The 20530-nt window shown below is 39.8% G+C and overlaps 1 protein-coding gene across 3 annotated transcripts in view; it reads left to right on the forward strand.

Moving 5' to 3' along the window:
- The window catches only part of ELP3 (elongator acetyltransferase complex subunit 3), a 103360-nt gene that overhangs the window by 80661 nt on the left and 2169 nt on the right, over positions 1-20530 (forward strand). The gene's annotated exons all lie outside the window — the stretch shown is intronic.

Consider the following 20530-nt stretch of genomic DNA (forward strand, 5'->3'; position numbering starts at 1 on the left):
CAGAGACTGTTAGCCATTTTGCTTAAACCCATTAAACAGGCACAGAAGAGGGAAGGGGAGAAGGTAAATATACAGGGTGAATAAAACTTAAACCTTAAATATAGAATGAGTAAACAAGTCCCTGTGGAGATGAGATCATTCTAAATCATGATGCTCACAATATGATTCTAAAACTACATCTACAGCTCCTACCAGTGAAAAAACATTAACATGCCTGTGCCTTACGTAACCCAGTATGGTTTCCTAGGACTGAAATTAATGGTCTGGTACCCCAGAGCCAGTGTTTAATGATATGTGGGCAGAAAATAACAGTCGTCTGGTTTCATTAAACTACAAATGGCTTAGGTTTACTTGTGGGACCCCAGAAACTTCACCTGCATTCCAGGCAGCAACCCATCTCCCTTAATTTAAGGTGAAGGTAGTTTTATTGTTTGCATGATAATCTAGGTGAAAAGAAGCATGTATTTGTAACTGGTTCTGTCTGGTAGTGGAATCATAATCCTAACCAAAATGCCGAGAAAAGCTTTTCCTTGTTTTGGCTTATCTGTTTGCTGATGGGCATAGGAAGCCTGCCAAAGGCAAACCGGTCTGTGCCGCACGTGCGCGTGTGCCTAGCACTTCTCAGTAAGGAAGGGAGGAGATGGTTCACTCTTTTTTCCTGTCTCATCTCTTTCATAATATTTCTTTTAATAAATTATCCCCTAATTAAATGCACACTGTTAGGGTTCTGTATATTCCTCTTTTCTTCCACTTTGGTGTTCTAACAATTATACTTCTTTTTTGTTTCATGTTCCCACAAGATTTTATCATGATGGTGGCTAATATCTTTCTTTTTAAAGACAATAGATAGAACATAAAATATTGCTGTGCTACTAGGATTTTCTTAATTTTAACATCATTATTAACTAGCATTGATGATATACTACTTTGCTGGATAAGAAATTAGCTAGATGTTTTCTAATTGGTGTCTGAATTGCCACTGGACTGTGGAGGCACTGTTGCCCAGCTCCTCTCAGGGCTCATTATTCCTGACTTGACATTTATTCATTTGAAGATGAATCAGGTACCAGATAGTAGTACTTTGCATGTCAGGTGCGTTATACTCATCCCTCTCTTGGTATCTCATGACTATATTAATTAAGGCATGTTTTTCAAGTATTCCAGAATAAGCCACTAGTGAGTTTCCACTGTTTGGATCTTGTTGGCAACTGAATTTATGATGAGATTTCCTAAGCCGAATCTAGTGATCCGGGTAGGTAGTAGCTTGTTGACTCTTGAGGAACAGCCTCTGGCAAGTGCTGTTGCTCTTCCCAAGTCCTTGCTAGCAAATCTCCTGGCATCTCAGAAATGTGCACATGAGCATCCCAGAGGACAGCCTTGCTAATGTTGACACACATTTGTATGCTTTTTCTCCCCATTCTTATTCCTCTTAGTTTTTGCGTATTGGGAATTATGACTGTGTGCATCTCTTGGGAGGAGGAATAGTGTTATGTCACGTGGCCCCTAATAATATTCCCGAGAGGTCTGGGAGCTTGGATAGAAATGACTGCCTTTATTGTAAACACTTCACAGGCTTTTTTTCTGAGGAAGAAAGCCTTCTCCAAAGTGGTCTAGTCTAGACTACTCATCATATGCTGTCTGTCACAAAGTCTGTTTTTAGTTTGTTACCATGTTAACTCCTTATCAATGTAACTTTCATATAATTAGTATGGTTCTTTTCTGTAAATATATGACATTGCTATAATCCATTCAGTTTGATAAAACTTTCCTCTTTCAAATCTGTTAGAGGCAAGGATTTGGCAGCTTCTTGCCTTTTGGGTGAGCAGATCACTAAATAATGCTGGAAAACATTTGCTGCCTTCCTTAGCAACTGAGATACTGCTTTTATGGAGTCTTTTAGTTTAAACATTTCTCATTCCAACAGGATATAGTACAGGGGACTTTATATTCTTTGGTCAGCCTGGCTTAAACTGTTGTCTCTAATAGCTCACATTTCCAAGACATTAACTGGTAGATTTAGGGTTTTAGGCCATGGATATAATGTTTCCTTATATCCCCCCCACACCATTTTCTCCCACTCTGAGCATCCAGTTGTTCAGTTTTTCCACTGTTTATGAATGAATCATGGATGTTTGGTGTATCTGTCCAGAAGCCCCAGATCTAGACCCTGTCTGCTCTGTTACCTCTTAATGCAAATCCTAATTAGTGATTGTTTTGGTTACTTCTTGTCTAACATACCACACCAAAATTTGGTGGCTTGACAGAACAAGCATTTCATTTTCTTAGTGATTCTTTGGGTCAGAAATTCAGCAGGGAATAGAAGGGATGGCTCATTTCTATTTCATGATGTCTAGAGCCTTAGCTGGGGTGGCTTAAATGGCTGTCAGCTGACTAGGTTGGCTTGTCTGGAGTCTCAGTTCTAGCCAGTAGCAGGTGCTCAGTGGAGGCTATCAACATGAGCACCTTGGTTCCTTTCCAGATGACTTGCATGCCCCATGGCATGAAAGGCTGGGCTCAAAGAGGAAGGAAACAAAGACTTGGGCTTAGAAGTCCCACAAATCTTATATTCATGTTAACTTATGTTTACATAAGTTATAAGTTATAACTTATGTTATAACTTATGTTATAACTTATGTTATAAGTTATAACTTATGTTTCTGTGTAATAAATAACCAGAAAACTTAGTGGCTGAAAACAAGCAGTTATCATACAGTTTCTGTAGGTCAGAAATCTAGAAGTGACTTAGCTGGGTACCTCTGGCCTACAATATCTCACGAAGCTGCAGTTAAGGTATCAGTTGGGGATGTAATCATTTCAGGATTCAATTGGGGTTGAAAGATGCACTGCCAGTTTTACTGTGTGGTTTTGGCAGGCTTCAGTTCCTCACAGGCTGTCGGTCTAGGGCCATAGTTCCTCACCATGCCACACAGGCCTCTCTGTAGGGCTGCTCGTCACATGTTAGCTTGCGTCCCCCACTGGAGTGATCACAGAGACAGAGAGCCCCTCGAGATGGAAGCCATAGTCCTTGTACCTAGTCTTAGAAGAGAGTCAAGTCCAGCCCACCCTCAAGGGGAAGGGATCATATAAGACAATACCAGTAGACAGGGACTCTGGAAGTCATCGTAGAGACTGCCTGCCACAATGTGACTTAGGCCACATTCTGTTGCTTACCAGCATCACTGGGCCAGCCTGGATTTAAAGAGAGAAGGGAATACATCCACTTCTAAAGAGAGGATCTGGTGACAGCTCTTTTTTGCCTACTAAGTTAAATATGTTTTCATTAACTTGAGATTAACAGGCATACAGTCCCTTTCTACAGGAAACTTCATTTAGCCTTCTCCCAGGATGGACTCTCTTTGGGCCAACGTAGGTTCAAGGGTTCTTATCCCAAACCCAATATCAGATTTTCATAGAAACAGTTATGGCAGCACAATTATACCTAACACTGTCCTAAGCAGACTTTGGCAGGCCTTCCTCACAAGTTGCCCCTGCATCTGACCTTTTGTCTGTCATCTCTCTTCCATGAGGACATGTCTGTATTTCCCTTTACAAGCCTATCTAAATCCTATCTGGTCCTTTAGATCTATGATATTGGCCATTTATATCTTTAACTAGGTTACGGAATATAGAAGATTATCTTTGGGCTGAGGGTACATGGTTTCTCTTTAGAGATTTCCCACTCTTATCCACACCCCTTCGCCCCACAAACACCTAAAAATAGTTAATGAGCCTTTAAAGTCTTTTTTTTTTTTTTTAATTTGGGGAGGTAGTAAATTGTATATGACAAAATTTACCATTATAACCATTTTTAAGTATATAGTTCAGTGGCATTAGTCAGTCATGATGTTGTACAACCATCACCCCTGTGTCCAAAATATTTTCATTATGCAAGACAGAAACTCTGTACTCATTAAGTAATATCTCAATTCTCCCATCTCCCCAGTCCCTAGTAACCTCTACTCTACTTTCTGTCTCTGTAAGGTAGATTCATATAGTATGTGGCCTTTTGTCTCTGGCTTTCTTCACTTAGCATAATGACTTCAAGGTTCATCCATGCTATATACATTAAAGGATTTTGCTTCCTTTATTAAGACTGAATAATATATTCCATGTGTGTGGTATATGTTAGTGTGTACATATATTCATATATATACATGTAGTTTGGATTGTTTCCATCTTTTAGCTATTTTGAATAATGGTACTATGACATTGGTGTACAAATAATCTATTCAGGTACCTGCCTTCAGTTATTTTGTCTAAGTACTCAGAAGTAGAGTTGCTGGGAGGGCACCTGGATGGCTCAGTCAGTTAAGTGTCTACCTTGGGCTCAGGTCGTGATCCCAGGGTCCTAGGATTGAGCCCCATATCGGGCTCCCTGTTCAGAAGAGAGTCTTTTTCCCTCTCCCTCTCTCCTCCCCCATCCCCCTGGCTCATGCATGCTCGCTTGCTCTCCCTCTATCTCAGATAAATAAGTCTTTAAAAAAAAAAAAAAAAAAGAGTTGCTGGATCAAACTCTTTTTAACTTTTTCAGGAATCACCAAACTTTTCTCCAATGGCTACATCACTGACTTTATGTTCCCTATCAGCACTGCATAAGAGTTCTGATTTTTCTGCATCCTTGCCAACATTTGTTTTCCTTTTTTCTTTTTTTAAATAACCATCCTAGTAGGTGTGGAGTGTTGTTTTATTGGGGTTTTAACTTTGATTTCCTTAATGACTAAACATCTTTTTTGTGCTTGTCATTTGTGTATCTTCTTTAGAAAAACATCTGTTCAAGTCCTTTGCTTATTACTTAACTGGGTTCTCTTTCTGTTGTTGAGTTTTAGGGATTCTTCATATTTTCTGGATACTGTTATAAGATCTGTGATTTGCAAGTATTTTCTTCCATATACATTCATAAAGTTAGAGGTTTGTAGTTTTCTTTGTACTGTCTTTGTATGGCTTCATTATCAAGGTATTGCTAACGACATGTGCTGAGTTAGGAAGTGTCCCTCCTTTTAAGTTTTTTGGAAATGTTTGAGGATTGGTGTTAATTCTATAAACATTTAATAGAAATCACCAGTAAAGCCATCTAGTCCTAGGTTTTCCTTTGTTTGGAGGATTTTGATTCCCTGACCTATTATAGGACTATATAGACCTTTTTGTTCTTCTTGAGTCAGTCTTTGTGTTTCTGGGATTTGTCCATTTTAACTAGCTTATCAGCATATTGGTGTACACACATGTCCAAGTTGTTGTTCATAGTATTCTTTTTTGTTTTTAAAGATTTATTTATTTGACAGAATTTGTTTTTAAAAATTTATTTATTTGACAGAAAGATCACAAGTAGGCAGAGAGGCAGGCAGAGAGAGAGGGAAGCAGACTCCCCACTGAGCAGAGAGCCCGATGTGGGACTCGATCCCAGAACCCTGAGATCATGACCTGAGCCGAAGGCAGAGGCTTAACCCACTGAGCCACCCAGGCACCCCATTCATAAGATTCTTATAATTCTTTTTATTTCTATAAAGTCAGTAATGTCTCTTTCATTTCTAATTTTAGTGATTTCAGTCTTTTTCTTTATACTTTTTTTCATACTTTGTAAGATTTCAGTCTTATTAAATTTATTAAGATTTATTTTATGACCTGATAATATGATCCAAGTTGGAGAAACCTCCATGTCCACTGTGGAAAATGTATATTCTCCTTTTGTTGAGTGATGTGTTCTATATGTGTCTGGTAGGTCTAATTGGTTTAAAGGGTTTTTCAAGTCCTCCATTTCCTTACTGATCTTTTTGTCTTTTTTTCAAGAAATTATTGAAAATGTGCATTGAAATCTCTAGTTCTTAATGTAGACCTATTTATTTCTCCCTTCAGTTCTGTCTATTTTTGCTTCATGTATTTTGGAGCTCTGTGTTAGGTATAAATATGTTTATAATTGTTAGACCTTGATGAATTGAACTTTTTATCAATACATCTCCTGTAAATTTTTTGGCTTAAAATATCTTTTCTTTGGGGCACCTGGGTGGCTCAGTTGGTTAAGCATCTGCCTTTGGCTCAGGTCATGATCCCAGGGTCCTGGGATTGAGCCCCGCATTGGACTCCCTGCTCAGCGGGAAGCCTGCTTTTTCTTCTCCTTGGGCCTGCTGCTCCACCTGCTTGTAGTATTTTTCTCTCTGTAAATGAATGAATAAAATCTTAAAAAAAAAAAAAAAAAGAACTAGCTTTCTAAAAAAATAAAATATCTTTTCTTTGGTAGTATATCCACCCCAGCTCTCTTTTGGTTACTAGTTATTTTCTTAGTGATTACCTGAGGGATTACAATTTACATCTTAAACTTACAGCAACCTAGTTTGAATAATGTGAATTTAGTTTTCATAGTATGCAAACACTTTGCTCCATACATATCAGTTTCTGTTTTGCTTGTTCCTGTCATAAATTATATCTATATAATAGCTTTATACTTGTCTCTTAACAAATTTATAATTATTGTTTTATGAATTTGTGTTTTAAATTATATAGGGGAAAAAAGGAGTTACAAACCAGTACAATAATATTGGCTTTTGTATTTACCTTATATAGTTAACCTTTAGCAGTGTTCATTCATTCTTTGTTCTTCTTCCCTCCTTCCTTCCTTCACATGGCTTTGAGTCACTGTCTGATGTCCTTCTGTTTTGATCTGAAGGATTCTTGCAGGGTAGGTCTAGTGGTACAACCTTTCCTGGCTTTGGTTTATTTGGAAATATCTTTATTTCTTCATTATCCATGAGAGATAACTTTGCTGTATATAAAATTCTTAGTTGACAGGTTTGTTTTTTGCTTTCTTTTCTTTAAGTGTGTCAGCCCATGCCTTCTGACCTCCATGGTTTCTGAAATTAGCTGTTGATACTATTGAGGATCCCCTATATTTGATGAGTCACTCCTCCCTGCTTTCAAGATTCTTTGGCTTTTGATGATTTGGCTGTAATGTGCCTTGATGTAGATCTTTTTGAATTTATCCTGCTTGAAACTTGTTGAGCTTCTTAGAAGTGTAGTTTCATGTCTTTCATCAAATTTGGGAAATTTGGGCCATTTTTCTTCTTAAATATTTTTTTTCTACCCTTTATCTGTCTCATATCCCTCTGAGACTTCCATTATGTGTATGTTAGTATGCTTCATGGTGTCTCACAGGTCTCTTGGGTTCCTTGTTCTTTTTTCTTTCTGCTCCTTAGACTGGATAAATTCTATCACATTACCTCTAAGTTCACTGATTCTGTTTTCTGTCTGCTCAGATCTGCAATTGAACTCCTCTAGTAAATTTTAAATATTTTTGCTACTGTACTTTTCAGCTCCAATATTTCTGTTCAGTTTCTTTTTATAATTTCTCTTTATTGACATTCCTCCTTCGTCCATACAGTGCTTGATTTCCTTTAGTTCTTATTTTGATGTGAAGTATATTTTGACATATAACATTGTATAAATCTAAAGCATACAATATGTTGATTTGATAAATTTATGTATTGTAATATGATTCACATTATGGCATTACTAACACCTATAACATATCACATTATTATTTCTTTTTTGTGGTAGGATTAAGATCTAATCTCTTAGCAAGTTTGATGTTTATAATATTGCTGTCTGTAATCACTGTGCTGTGCATTAGATCTTTAAGAATTATTTATCTACAAGTTGCAAGTTTGTACTCTGGTACAATATCTCTCCTATTCCTCCACCCTCCCAGCCCCTGGCAACTACCATTCTATTGTTTTTATGAATTTGGCTTTTTTTTAGGTTCTATGTATAAGTGATATCATACACTATTTGTTTTTGTTTGACTTATATCACCTAGCATAATGTCCTCAAGGTCCATCCATGTTGCAAATGGCAAAATTTCTTTCTTTCTAATGGCCTGAATAATACTCTGTTGCATGTACTCTATACCATATACCACAGTTTCTTAATCCATTCACCCATTGACAGACACATAAGTTGTTTCCATATTTTGGCTAGTGTGAATAATGCTGCAGTGAACATGGAGTGCATATATCTCTTCAATGTCTTGTTTTCATGATTTTTGAATGTTTATACCCAGAAGAAGAATTACTATATCATGTGCTAATTCCTTTTTTTTTTTTGTAATTCTGTTTTTGATTTTCTGAGGACTCTCCATACTGTTTTCCAGAGCAGCACCACCAATTTATATTCCCACCAGCATGCACAAGGTTTCCCTTTTCTCCACAATCTTGCCAACACTTTTTCTTTTGTCTTCTTGCTGGTGGCCGTACTAACATGTACGAGGTCATATCATTGTGGTTTTGATTTCCATTTCCCTGATGAATAGTGATGTTGAACACCTTTTCATGTACCTGTTGGCTGTGTGGATATTTTCTTTGGAGAAATGTCAGTTTAGTTTCTCTGCCCATTTGTAATCATTGTTTTTTGTTACTGAGTTGTATGACTTAAGTATTATGGATGTTAACCCCTTATCCAATATATGAATTGCGTATATTTTTTCCCATTCTGTAGGTTTTTTCATTTCATTAATTATTTCTTTTGCTGTACAGAAGCTTTTTAATTGGTGCAGTCCCCCTTATTTGCTTTTGTTGTTTGTGCTCCTTTAGTTCTTTGTTCATGGTTTCCTTTAGCTTCTGAGCTATTAACAGTGATTTTGTCTGGTAATGCCAGTGTCTAGGCTTAAGCATAGCTTTTGTCAAATTCTTTTTTTCCTGGGTTTTCTATTGTTAAGATCTGCACATTTGAATATTATAAAAGTCAGACTATCCCCCTCTCCAGGGGTTGCTTTTAAGGGCTGCAGTCGTCCATTTGTGTAGTGACTTTTCCAGATTGTTTTTGTAAAGTTGATTCTTCATTGCACATGGCCCCTGAAGTTTCTGTTCTCTCTGCAGTCAGCTTGTGACCCGACAGGGATTTTCTTAAATGTCTGGATCTTTAAAAAGGGGGGAGGGTAGTGTATGTCTCTTCAAATCTTACAATAAACACCCCAGGGAAGCCACAGCAAGGGGGGAACAGAACAAAAACACTAGTCCCCCCCAGGAGCCTCCAAACCAAACAAAACAAACAGCCTCACATTCTTAGAGAAAAGGGCAGATTGCCCACCATGGCTGCAGCCAGCTATATAGAAATGGGGGATAGGAGGTGCTTTGCATCTGCTGCTTTCCTGTCAGAGTTGAGCAGCCCCTTCCTCAAGCACCCCCCTGGATGCTATAAAGTGTCTTATTAAGTTCCATTGTCCCAAAATAGCTGGTTCTGTTTTTTTCCAGTTTAGTAGTAGATTCAGTGGAGCGCCCCATCTCTGGAGTTTCCTACTCCACCATTTGCTCTTTTAGAGTCTGTTTTTTAAAAGACTATAAATAGAAGGGATCCCACTTCCTATACCAGGTTACCGATGGCACAGTCTTTAACTACTGTAGAGACACACTAATGATTCGGGACACAAACAAAGTGAGAATGATCTGTGACATACACATATTCTGCACTGATATGAACAGAGCCACTCCATTTCTGAATTAGAAGATTGTGGGTTCTCCTATATCAAACACCCTAGGAAGGAAAAAAAAAACCAAAACCTTTCTAAGAGCTATAGGATAACCAGCCACCAACCACCATCAACCTACCCTAAGTTACCATAGTAGCTTTTAGCTTTTATTTAGATTCTCTGTATCTGCTTTATAAGTTACCTACTTTTATTTTTTGTTTAATTTGTCTTGTTCTTATCTTAGTATAGCCATTTCAGAATGGGTAGAGGAACTTTCTGGCTGCCTGGTAGCAAGTTGGGTCTTAGAGCTCTACTCAGGTAGTCTCTGTATCTTCCAAGATCATGGAGAATAAGGTACTAATGTGCTGTATTTTTGACTTGTAATAATCAACTGCTTTGAAGAGCTAAGATTATATGTGGGTAACTTTATAAGATTTTTTTTTTTTTTAGAATAAGGGAAAAAAACCTCTTTTAAAGATTTCAGGTCATTGAGTTAATTGGTTCATTTTCAAACGTTCGGAATAAAAGCCTTTCCCCAGCTCATATGTGTGCATTGTTGAAGAGTGAAATACTGCCATCCAACTAAGAGATCAATGAGATGTAATAAAGTCTCATTTCAATAGCAAATGAATGAAACTAATGAATACATTTGCCTTGTATTAATGCTGCTGGGCACATATCAAGCACTCAATAAATAGTTGATTAATTGAACCCAAAAGTAATTAAAACAGTTTCTTTATTTTTATTCCACTGATTTTTTAAAAAATGATCATGAATCATCATCTCAGTCTTTTGCGCCTAGTTGGAAAAATCAGATTTAAGTTTCAAAAGATAGATTTAGCGTATTTTCTCTTCTCATGTTTGGCTCTAGGAATGTGATGTAGGCTGAATTTTAATTCAGTCCAACACATGACTAGCAATGAAGGGGACAGCCTTGTGTCTTAGCTGAGGTAGTATCAAAAAACTGGAATGCTCCAGATTTCAAATTCATTTTCCTACTTCAGACATGAAAGCATCTAAATTATTAGGTCAGAATTTTTCTTTCCCTGAAGAATTCTAGCAGATAAAACTCTTAATTTCTAGCTCCTAGTACATACTCAATAATTACATGATACTAATTTTTTTTCCTGTATTAAATCACGTTAGTAATTTCATGTGCTTCCTTTGTCCAGTTGGAATCACTAAACCCAAGTTTTTTTGATATTCCACATACATGAAGAATGTATTTCCTTATTTAATAAACAAGCGTTCACATAGTTAAAATTACTAAATCTTAACTGTCATTTTAATTTTTTTTTAAGATTTTATTTATTTATTTGACAGACAGAGATCACAAGTAGTCAGAGAAGCAGGAAGAGGGAGGAGGAAGCAGGCTCCCTGCTGAGCCTAGAGCCCGATGTGCGGCTCGATCCCAGGACCTGGAATCACTACCTGAGCTGAAGGCAGAGGCTTTAACCCACTGAGCCACTCAGGTGCCCCTTAACTGTCATTTTTAAAAGTTGACAGTAAACTGTAACAAATAGGAAAGTTCATTAACTGCTAAACAATAAATTGTTTAACCGATGCCTATGTCATCCTTACTTAGGTCAAGAACATATGCAGCATCCAAGAAATACGCCCTCTTGACCCCTCCCATCATCCTCTCCTCCCACCTCCTTGCCTTCTTCCTTCTAGCAGCAGCGCAGCTTTTTTGGTATTTTCTTCCATGTATTCTTTTTATACTCCCATTACCTAACTATGAATCCCTTAACTGTAGTGTTAGTTTTAGATAAATGAAATCATTTTAGTAAATTCGTTTTTCTGGCTGCTTGTGTGCAGTATAATGAGATGAAGTCACGTTGTGTGTGGCTGTGTTCATTTTCACTCATTTTCATTGATACATAGGATTCCATTATGCAAATACCTCACAGTGTGTTTTTTGAAGTTTCTCCATGTGTGATTTTTTTTTAAATCCACAAGACATTATTATTACTAATATTATTGTTATATACATTCAATATTCATTTGGACTTACTGTTACATTTATTACTTTCTTTGCTCTTTATATTCGTTAATATATAGGATCCCATGATATGAATATATCACAGTTTATCTGTTTTATTATTGATGGGTAATCAGGTAATTTGCAAATACTATTTTCTTTATGCCTAAAGAATTTACTTTAGTGATCTACTGGTAGCAAACTATTCAAGTTTTGATTATATGATGTGTCATTATCTTATTCTGTTCTTGAATGCAGTTTTCACTAAGAATTCCGGGTTTGTATTTTTTGGCTTTCAGCACCTTGAGACTCTTTCCACTGTCTTTGGCTTTAATGATGCAGTTAAGAAATCTCAGGTCTGTCTTCAGGATATCTCTCTGGCTGCTTTTATGATTTTGTTTTTTAATACTGTCTGGTTTTAGGGTGTGTTTTCTCTATTTTTACTATGGTGTTCCTGAGTATGGGTTTTCTAAGCTTGGGTTTCTTTCATTGGGGAGTTGTTTTTGTTTGTTTGTTTGTTTTGTTAAATGAGTAATTTTCAGCCTCTATCCCATATTGTCTCTATCCCATTCTCTCCCTGCTTCCTGGAACTGCTGTTAAACATATGTTAGAACTACTCATTATATCCATTGTGTCTCATACCCTCTTTCCCTACCCCCATTGCTTTGTTTCTCCACGTGTCATTGTTGATAGTTTCTTCTAATTTGGTAGAACCTACTGCTAAACTCACTCACTGATGCCTTAGTCCTCATTTTTCAGTTCTCTGATTCTAGTATCTTTTTCTTTTTTTTTTTTTAAGATTTTTTTTTAAAGATTTTTTTTATTTATTTATTTGACAGACAGAGATCACAAGCAGGCAGAGAGGAGGAAGCAGGCTCCCCGCTGAGCAGAGAGTATTTGACAGGCAGAGATCACAAGTAAGCAGAGAGGAAGGCAGAGAGAGGAGGAAGCAGGCTCCCTGCTGAGCAGAGAGCCCCATTCGGGGCTCGATGCCAGGACCCTGGGATCATGACCTGAGCCGAAGGCAGAGGCTTTAACCCACTGAGCCACCCAGGTGCCCCTCTAGTATCTTTTTCAACCGTTCTATCATGTTTTAGTTTTTTGTTGCTTTTAAATAGTCTTAAATTCAGCCTCTATCTCAGTGAACTGTAGGAAGCATAGTTTTTCTACCGTCTGCATCAGAGGACTTCAGATCTGGGAAACCTGCAGCCTTTTGTTACCCTATTGTCTTGTTTCAAAGTATATCTCATCACTTCTTATTTGCGGAACATTTTATGAGAGAATTTGCTTTCAAGAATACTTCAAAACCTAGATAATGTTAGCTTCGTCCAAGGAGGATCTCTGTTTCCTTTAGCCAGGGCATCTAAGAGCACTAGTTGTCCAAGAACAAGGCTTGAGGTATATCCAGGTCATGTGAATGACCCCCCACCCCAGCAGTCCCTCTCTCCGCTTCAAAGTTGAACCTTTCAGAGACAATCTGGAAAGGGAATTGTTATTCTGGTCTGTGCCTTTACCAGGCTCTGGATTCAGATTCCTTTCTGTTCCTTCATCTTCTTGAGTCTTCATAAAACGGTCTGATAGCATAAGCAATAACAAACTTTTTAAGCAGATACGGCTTACCAATGAGACCTACTGTTATTTTTCAAGTAACAACTTGATAAATTGTCACCCTTTCTAAAATGAAGAAAAATACCATATGGAGTTTGGAGGGAAAAAGCAACAAAGATGGAACAACGATGGAACCGAGATCCCAGAGGAAGGGCAGTCAAGTCAGGAGGAGTATGAAACTTAAAACAAGGTGACTTCAGGCTAGACTGTGGCACACTAAGTGATTAAGATCAACTTGCCAGCTGAGAACAATCTAAAAATTTAGACAAATTCAAAATGCTTCCACTAAAAAACAAAACACCAAAGGTCTAATAGTTATTATCAGGCAGAGAATAAGGAGAAAAGGTGAGCTCTAAGAAGGGAGTAGACTGTTCTACCTTGGTGGTGGTTGCCAATCCAGGAAGGGCAGCTGAGATCTACAGAGAACAGATGGAGACAAGTGGGACTGGGTTGGAGTCATGTGGCCATCAGAAGCAGAGAACTAGCTATAGTACTGCTCATCTCACTCCTCTCCATGAAAGGTGCTCTGCACTGTGGGAGTAACTGAAAGCCAGAGTTGCTTCTAAGACTCGATACTGACAAACTAGACACAGGTATGAGAGATAAGTTGATGAAGACAAGCCAGTTAGTTGTCCATTCTATGCTGCTACTAGAGCAGACTTGACGTTTAAAGCCAGAGTGGGGGAGGTGGCTGGGGCGCTTATCCACAACATCCAGTGCCACCCCAGCTATAGCTTAGCAGGATACTGTGAGCTGTGGAGACAAGGGACCTGGGTGTGAATTATGGTTCAGTTTCCTAACTCTGTGACCTTTTGTTCGCACCCTTTCTGGAACTCACATTCCTCATAAAATAGTAATTCCAATCGTGTTGGGTTTTTTGTGTGTGTGTGTTAAGGGGGGCGGGTCTTTTGTTTAAGATTTTATTTTAGAGCGAGAGCATGCTGGGGAGCCGGGGAGGGGTAAAAGGAGAGGGAGAAATCTCAAGCGGATTCACAGAACCTGATGCAAGGCTCGATCCCAGGATCCTGACTTCATGACCTGAGCTGAAGCCAAGAGTCAGACGCTTAACCACCTGAGCCATCCAGGTGCCCCTTTGTTAGGTGTTTAAGTTGGTAGGTCAGATATCTAGATGCAATGCTGGCATTTCTAAATGCCTGAGAAAGTTCTTCCTCCTCCCGCTTTGTACTGTGTACTCAATCAGCTGTAACGTTGTTGGCTTCCTTTGTTTTGAAATGGAGTTAGGTGGGGTGTAGGCACATCTCCTGCTCCTGACTTACTTTCTCTCTTAAAGGGAATATGGGTTTTCAGTTTTCTCAGCCTCTACTTTGGTGGAGGATTTATCCCTTTAGAAGGAAAGGGCTGCAGTAATATGAAGAAGCAAAGAGCTATTTTGTCCCCAATTCAGGCACCACACTGACTAGTTTACTCCTTTTGCTTACTTCTTCCCCCTGCCTTTGTTTTCTAAACTAGAATCAGAGTGGAATTTAACAGATTTGTTCCATTTTCCTCTTTCATTAATCTTAAGGTTTTGTGATTTTTATTCCCCCACTTGTACTAAAGATCATTAAACAGCCCATAATTAAGTTGTTCCTGTAGCCAGTGGCTAAGGCAGTGGCATGTAGGTACACACTTCGTGATTTCCTTTCTTTCCTCAATATTAAGAGTATGCAAAACTTAAGCTAAATGGTATGCATCTTTCAAAGAAAGGAAGGGGGGGGTCAGAAAGAAGAGGCATTTTCACCCACTGTGAGGGGTTTGAGGCTTGAAGGTATTGGGTACAGAAAAAGGATCAGAGAAATACTCTGTAGCCTGGTTTCCCCTAAGTGGTAGGGTCCCAGGAGGTCGACAGCTCATGGCAGCCAGCCTTGGAGCAACCAGCTGGAGATCATAGTTGGGTAGGGAGCACTTCCACGTAGGGCTAACCGGTTCTCTCTTCCTGTCACCCCATCCGAGTGCATGGTGTCCCAGGTCTTTACCTCTGTCCTGGGGGCTGCGTTCTGTGTAAAATTCCTACACGCAAGTAGCCAGGTTTATGTTCTCCTCCAAAAGTATAGGTCCTGGGGCACAGGTGGAAGCCAGGAGGGTAACTATAGAGGCTGGTTGCTGAAACCGAATCACAGAGTATCACTCCAACACATTTCAAGATATTCTTCTTTCGCCATATCTCATTTCATCATCATCAGAGCTTGCAAAGTGGTGAAGACAGAACATTTATCCAGCCTCTGAGAGTAGGAAAAAGGCCCCCAAGATATACGTAACTTCTGGTTGTGGGTTACAGAACTTGGAGGATGAAAGGAAGCAGGCATTTGGCCCACCCCCACTCCTCCCCATCCTGACTGCTCTGCTGACAACTGGCCATAGGGCACCCTGAGGGCTGCTCTGTGTCTGTGCAAGTCCGGCTCATTCCCCCGCCCAGGGCTTTGCAGACTCAAGAACTCAGTTACATGCACAGCCCACTGTGTCTCTCCTCAAGGGCAGGAGCAGCTTTAACGCTGAGGCCTGTGACACAGCCTGCCGACGTAAGTCTGGGAGGCTGGCTGACGTCAGTTGTGACACGTAATTGCTTGTTGTTGGCCAAATAACAAGAGGAAAGTTACTGTGACAGGACTGTTTAGAGCCCTGCTCAGCATGGAGTGGGGATGGGAGCAGGGTGTGACCTGCACCCAGTCTGGGTGATGGTGTGTTCTCCTTCAAGCTGGCTAAGAGCACTAATGCTTTTGCCAGTCTGTTCTGCAGATTGTAGAAACAGCGGGGGTGGGGGTGGGGGACACATAGAAATACAAATGGGGAGTATTTTTGCTTAGTTGGTCAATACCCACTGGAGGTCAGACTTCTCTCCCCCAAATTCTTAAAACTTCTCAGAGCTTCCAGAAGTAGATTTTCCATCTCAGTGCTACTACACGTTACTGAAAACAAGGATAGGAGCTTGAAAGTATACCTTTCCTTCAAAAAAGCACAAAGCCTAAATGCCTCTTCTCAAGCTGGTAATGGTTTCTAGGGCGTGTGCCCTGTATACAGGCAGAGAGCGCTCAGGGAGCCTGTGTGCTCACTGGGAGTCACGACTGAGGAAGGCTCCTCACGACTCAGTCACGACTGAGGAAGTCGTTGTGCCCCCGTAAACCTGTTCTTCTCAGCAACACGCTCAGGAAATCCGGACACACTCAAGGTGAGGAACTTCTGCAGTTATCCGAGGCCTGGCTAGTCCTGTCTCAGGAGCAGCTTCTGTGTCACCTCTGCAGCTGGTTGTGGTGGATAGATACGGGTTGTAGCATGTCTCAGGAAGTAAAGCCCACTGATCATTGGGACATCTTCAGTCTGGAAATTGATGGTGAAGAAGATACCATCATCTTTATTTGAAAGAAGGCGATTAAACCATGTCTCCAGTGACTAAGCTGAGCAGAACCAGAAGGAAACAGATGTATTTTGTGACTTCCTCTGAGTAGAAAGCTAGAAGCATTAGCAGTCTGGCGGATGAACTGATAATTGTTGAAGGAGTTGGGTAATGGGTATGTGGAGGTTCAATATGCTATCATCTTTACTTTTATATATCTGAAATTCTTCATAGTGGATTAAGTCCATGGAAAATGGCATCTGCTTTGTGAAATCAGAATATATAAAAACAAATATTTCTTTAAAAATTGGGGGCAGTTTTATTAGATATAATAGTATAAATTGAAAAGCAGACTCTTAATCTTTAACGTAACAAGGTGGAAAATTTGTAACTTGATGAAAAAGTCCTGCCCTTCATGCCTTTTACATTGAGTCATTCCCACTGACTGGCACCTAACAACACAGGGTAATTTTTTCTTTCTCTTTTTTTAAAGACATCCCCCAGGAGCACAGTTCTCTATATGTATACCACATAATAACTGTGAATACAGTACAGTATATCTGCAAGCATTCACTGCATGTTCATGATATGCCAGGCACTTATTAAGCCCTAATGATGGAAGTCATCAACTTTAAAGAGCTTACATTCTGGGAGGGGAGCTAGACATGCAAGTAAAATAAAGCACAGCATGATTACCAAAACAACAGGGCAGTGTAAGGAAGGGATGCAGCTAGCATAGAAAGAGGGGCTATGATTTCTTGCTTCTTTGTGGATAGTGGACATATGTGCAAGAGTCTTCTGGTGGTTTGTCCAAGTGGGCAGTTCAGTGTGATGTGAGCCACTCATCCTATTCCTTCTACCTTATTTTACTGAATTCTCTGGACAAATTGATCTCCCAAAATACACTGAAACATCTATTAAATGGAGTGTCTCTCTGGAGCTTTATTTTTTTTTTTTTTAAGATTTTATTTATTTATTTGACAGAGAGAAATCACAAGAGAGGCAGGCAGAGAGAGAGGAAGGGAAGCAGGCTCTCCGCTGAGCAGAGAGCCCGATGTGGGACTCGATCCCAGGACCCTGAGACCATGACCTGAGCTGAAGGCAGCAGCTTAACCCACTGAGCCACCCAGGCGCCCCTCTGGAGCTTTATTTTTTTAATTGAGAGACATGTACGTGTTAAACACACCACTTAGGTTTTTTAATTTTTATTTTTTTATAAGTATGTAATGTATTATCAGCCCTAGGGGTACAGGTCTGTGAATCGCCAGGTTTACACACTTCACAGCAGTCACCATAGCACATACCCTCCCCAGTGTCCATAACCCCACCTCCCTCTCCCTACCTCCCTCCCCCGGACACCCTCAGTTTGTTTTGTGACATTAAGAGTCTCTTTTAGTTTGTCTCCCCCCCAAGGCCATCTTGTTTCATTTATTCTTTTCCTACCCCCCAAACCCCCCACATTGCATCTCTACTTCCTCATATCAGGGAGTTGTCTTTCTCTGATTGACTTATTCCGCTAATCATAATACCCTCTAGTTCCATCCACGTCGTCACAAATGGCAAGATTTCATTTCTTTTGATGGCTGCATAGTATTCCATTATATATATACATACATATATATGTGTGTGTATATATATATATATATATACACACACACACACACACACCACCTCTTCTTTATCCATTCATCTGTTGATGGACATCTAGGTTCCTTCCATAGTTTGGCTATTGTGGACATGGCTGCTATAAACATTCGGGTGCACATGCCCCTTCGGATCACTACATTTGTATCTTTAGAGTAAATACCCAGTAGTGCAATTGCTGGGTCGTAAGGTAGCTCTGTTTTCAACTTTTTGAGGACCCTCCATGCTGTTTTCCAGAGTGGTTGCACCAGCTTGCATTCCTACCAACAGTGTAGGAAGGTTCCCCTTTCTCCACATCCTCGCCAGCATCTGTCATTTCCTGACGTGTTAATTTTAGCCATTCTGACTGGAAGCACACCACTTAATTTTTACATGTAAATTATGTTCCCATGTAGCTACTAGATTTAGAACATTTTCAGCACTCCAGAAGACTTTCTTCTTCCCTCTTTCAGTCCATACCATCTTCTATATGTAACCAGTACTCTGACTTCTAGGACGATAAAATTAGTTTTGCCTCTGTCTGAACATTGTGTTAACAGGTGAACTTGTGTTAATCTTTTATATCTGGTTTCTTTCATATACGTTAGGTCTGTGAGGTTCATCCATGTTCTTACAGAGAAAGTTCCTTTTTCGTTGCTGTGTAGTATTCTATTATGCGCAAATACAGTTTATCCATTCTGTTGATAGATATTTAGGATATTTCCTGTTTGGATATTATAAATTATGTCTTTTGTTGGATGTAAGCATTCATTTCTCTTTTCACTCAGGAGTAGAATTGCTAGGTTATAGGATATGCTTACAGATACAGAACTTTAGAAGAGGTTGTGTACCTCTGGGGGTCTGAGCTGCCACCTGACCTGTACAGTGTTTTTGTTTTCCCCTTGCTCTACCCTAAGCCACAGTTTTGAACAGAAGTAATGATTAGGGGGCGCCTGGGTGGCTCAGTGGGTTAAAGCCTCTGCCTTCGGCTCAGGTCATGATCCCAGGGTCCTGGGATCGAGCCCCGCATCGGGGGGGTCTCTGCTCAGCAGGGAGCCTGCCTCCCCCTCTCTCTGTGCCTGCCTCTCTGCCTACTTGTGATTTCTGTCTGTCAAATAAATAAAATCTTTAGGGAAAAAAAAAAGTAATGATTAGAACAGAGACATGGTACAGTTGTGCGAGATGGAGTATCAGTAATCCTTGATTTCAAAGGGAAAGTCTCCAGCAACCTGTTCTCACGGGTCAGTTTTGTGACCTCTGCCATGCCAGTTTTAGTTCCATTTTCTAAACACTTGAAAAATTTTGAAGGGGATGGGAAACAAAACATGGTGGGAAGGCCTATTCCTAAATAGCAAATGTTTGGACTAAAGAACTAAGCTAGACTTGAAAGAGCTCACAATTATTTGATTCCAGGCACAGTCCTCTGCACTAGGAATACAACTTGATCAACAAGGTAAATAGAACTTCCACCACACAGGGAGGCAAGCAGCACATAGTCAACCGTGGGGAGAGCTGTGGGTGGCAAAGCACCATAAAGACACATGTTGTTGCTTTCACTCACATTGCACACAGTGCTCTGTGAATACTTACACAACCGACACCAGACGCAGCGGTTTTCCACACATCAGGCAATTCTGCAATACCAGCTGGGTGTCCTGTAATTTAACTCCATTCCAACACTGTCTCCCTGAAGTTAGCATCAGATCCCACGGGTTAAGGGCTCAAGCCCGCAAGAATGTCTTTACTTCAGATGCCCATTGTAAGTCCAGCTTGTCTGACCTATAAATGGAAGTTTCCACTACCCCCCTCCTCAGGTTCAACTAATTTGGTAGAGGGAACAGCATGAGCAAAGAGACCTGGAAGCAAGAGAAAGAGCCAGACATGCAGAGAGCCTGGAAAAATTTTAGATTCACCAAGGCTTGAAGCATAATGTTAGGGAGAGAGTTGTAGCAAGAGATGAAGCTAGAAATATAAGCAGGTACCAGTTCATAAAAAACTTTAAAAGAATAACAACAGCAGCCAGTGTTTCTGAGGAATCGGCCTTTTTCAGACCCTGAACTAATCACATTTCTTAGACTGTGTCTCGTTTAATACTTGACACCCTTAAAACTTAAAGTATGTTAAAAACTTAAAGTATGTTATTACAGACGATCAAATAATAGGGAAGTTAAGTAACTGGCCCAGGCCACAGACCTATACAATGACAGGTCTCGGTCTCAGACCCATAGCAGACTGATCCAAAGTCCATCCTCTTAACTACTCCTGGAGATACTGCCAGAGATGCTGTGCTCTATCCTCTTAGGAGCTCAGCGTCTTATGTGTAAGACTGTTTTTACTTTAGGAACACCACTTAGGATAGTGTTTCTCTAAAGAAAGTAAGTTCCTGGATCTTTAGTACTGACTTACATCAGCTATTCAGCTATGTTGTTTAAATGCGTACAAACTTAAAACTGGTATGAACTCCTCGTACTTACACTGCTCATACATGAAAGTAAATATGTCAGTTAAGACAAACTTTAATAAAGTGCAAATTGAG

The sequence above is a fragment of the Meles meles genome, chromosome 2 (assembly GCF_922984935.1).
Source record: "Meles meles chromosome 2, mMelMel3.1 paternal haplotype, whole genome shotgun sequence".
In the NCBI taxonomy this organism is placed as follows: Eukaryota; Metazoa; Chordata; class Mammalia; order Carnivora; family Mustelidae; genus Meles; species Meles meles.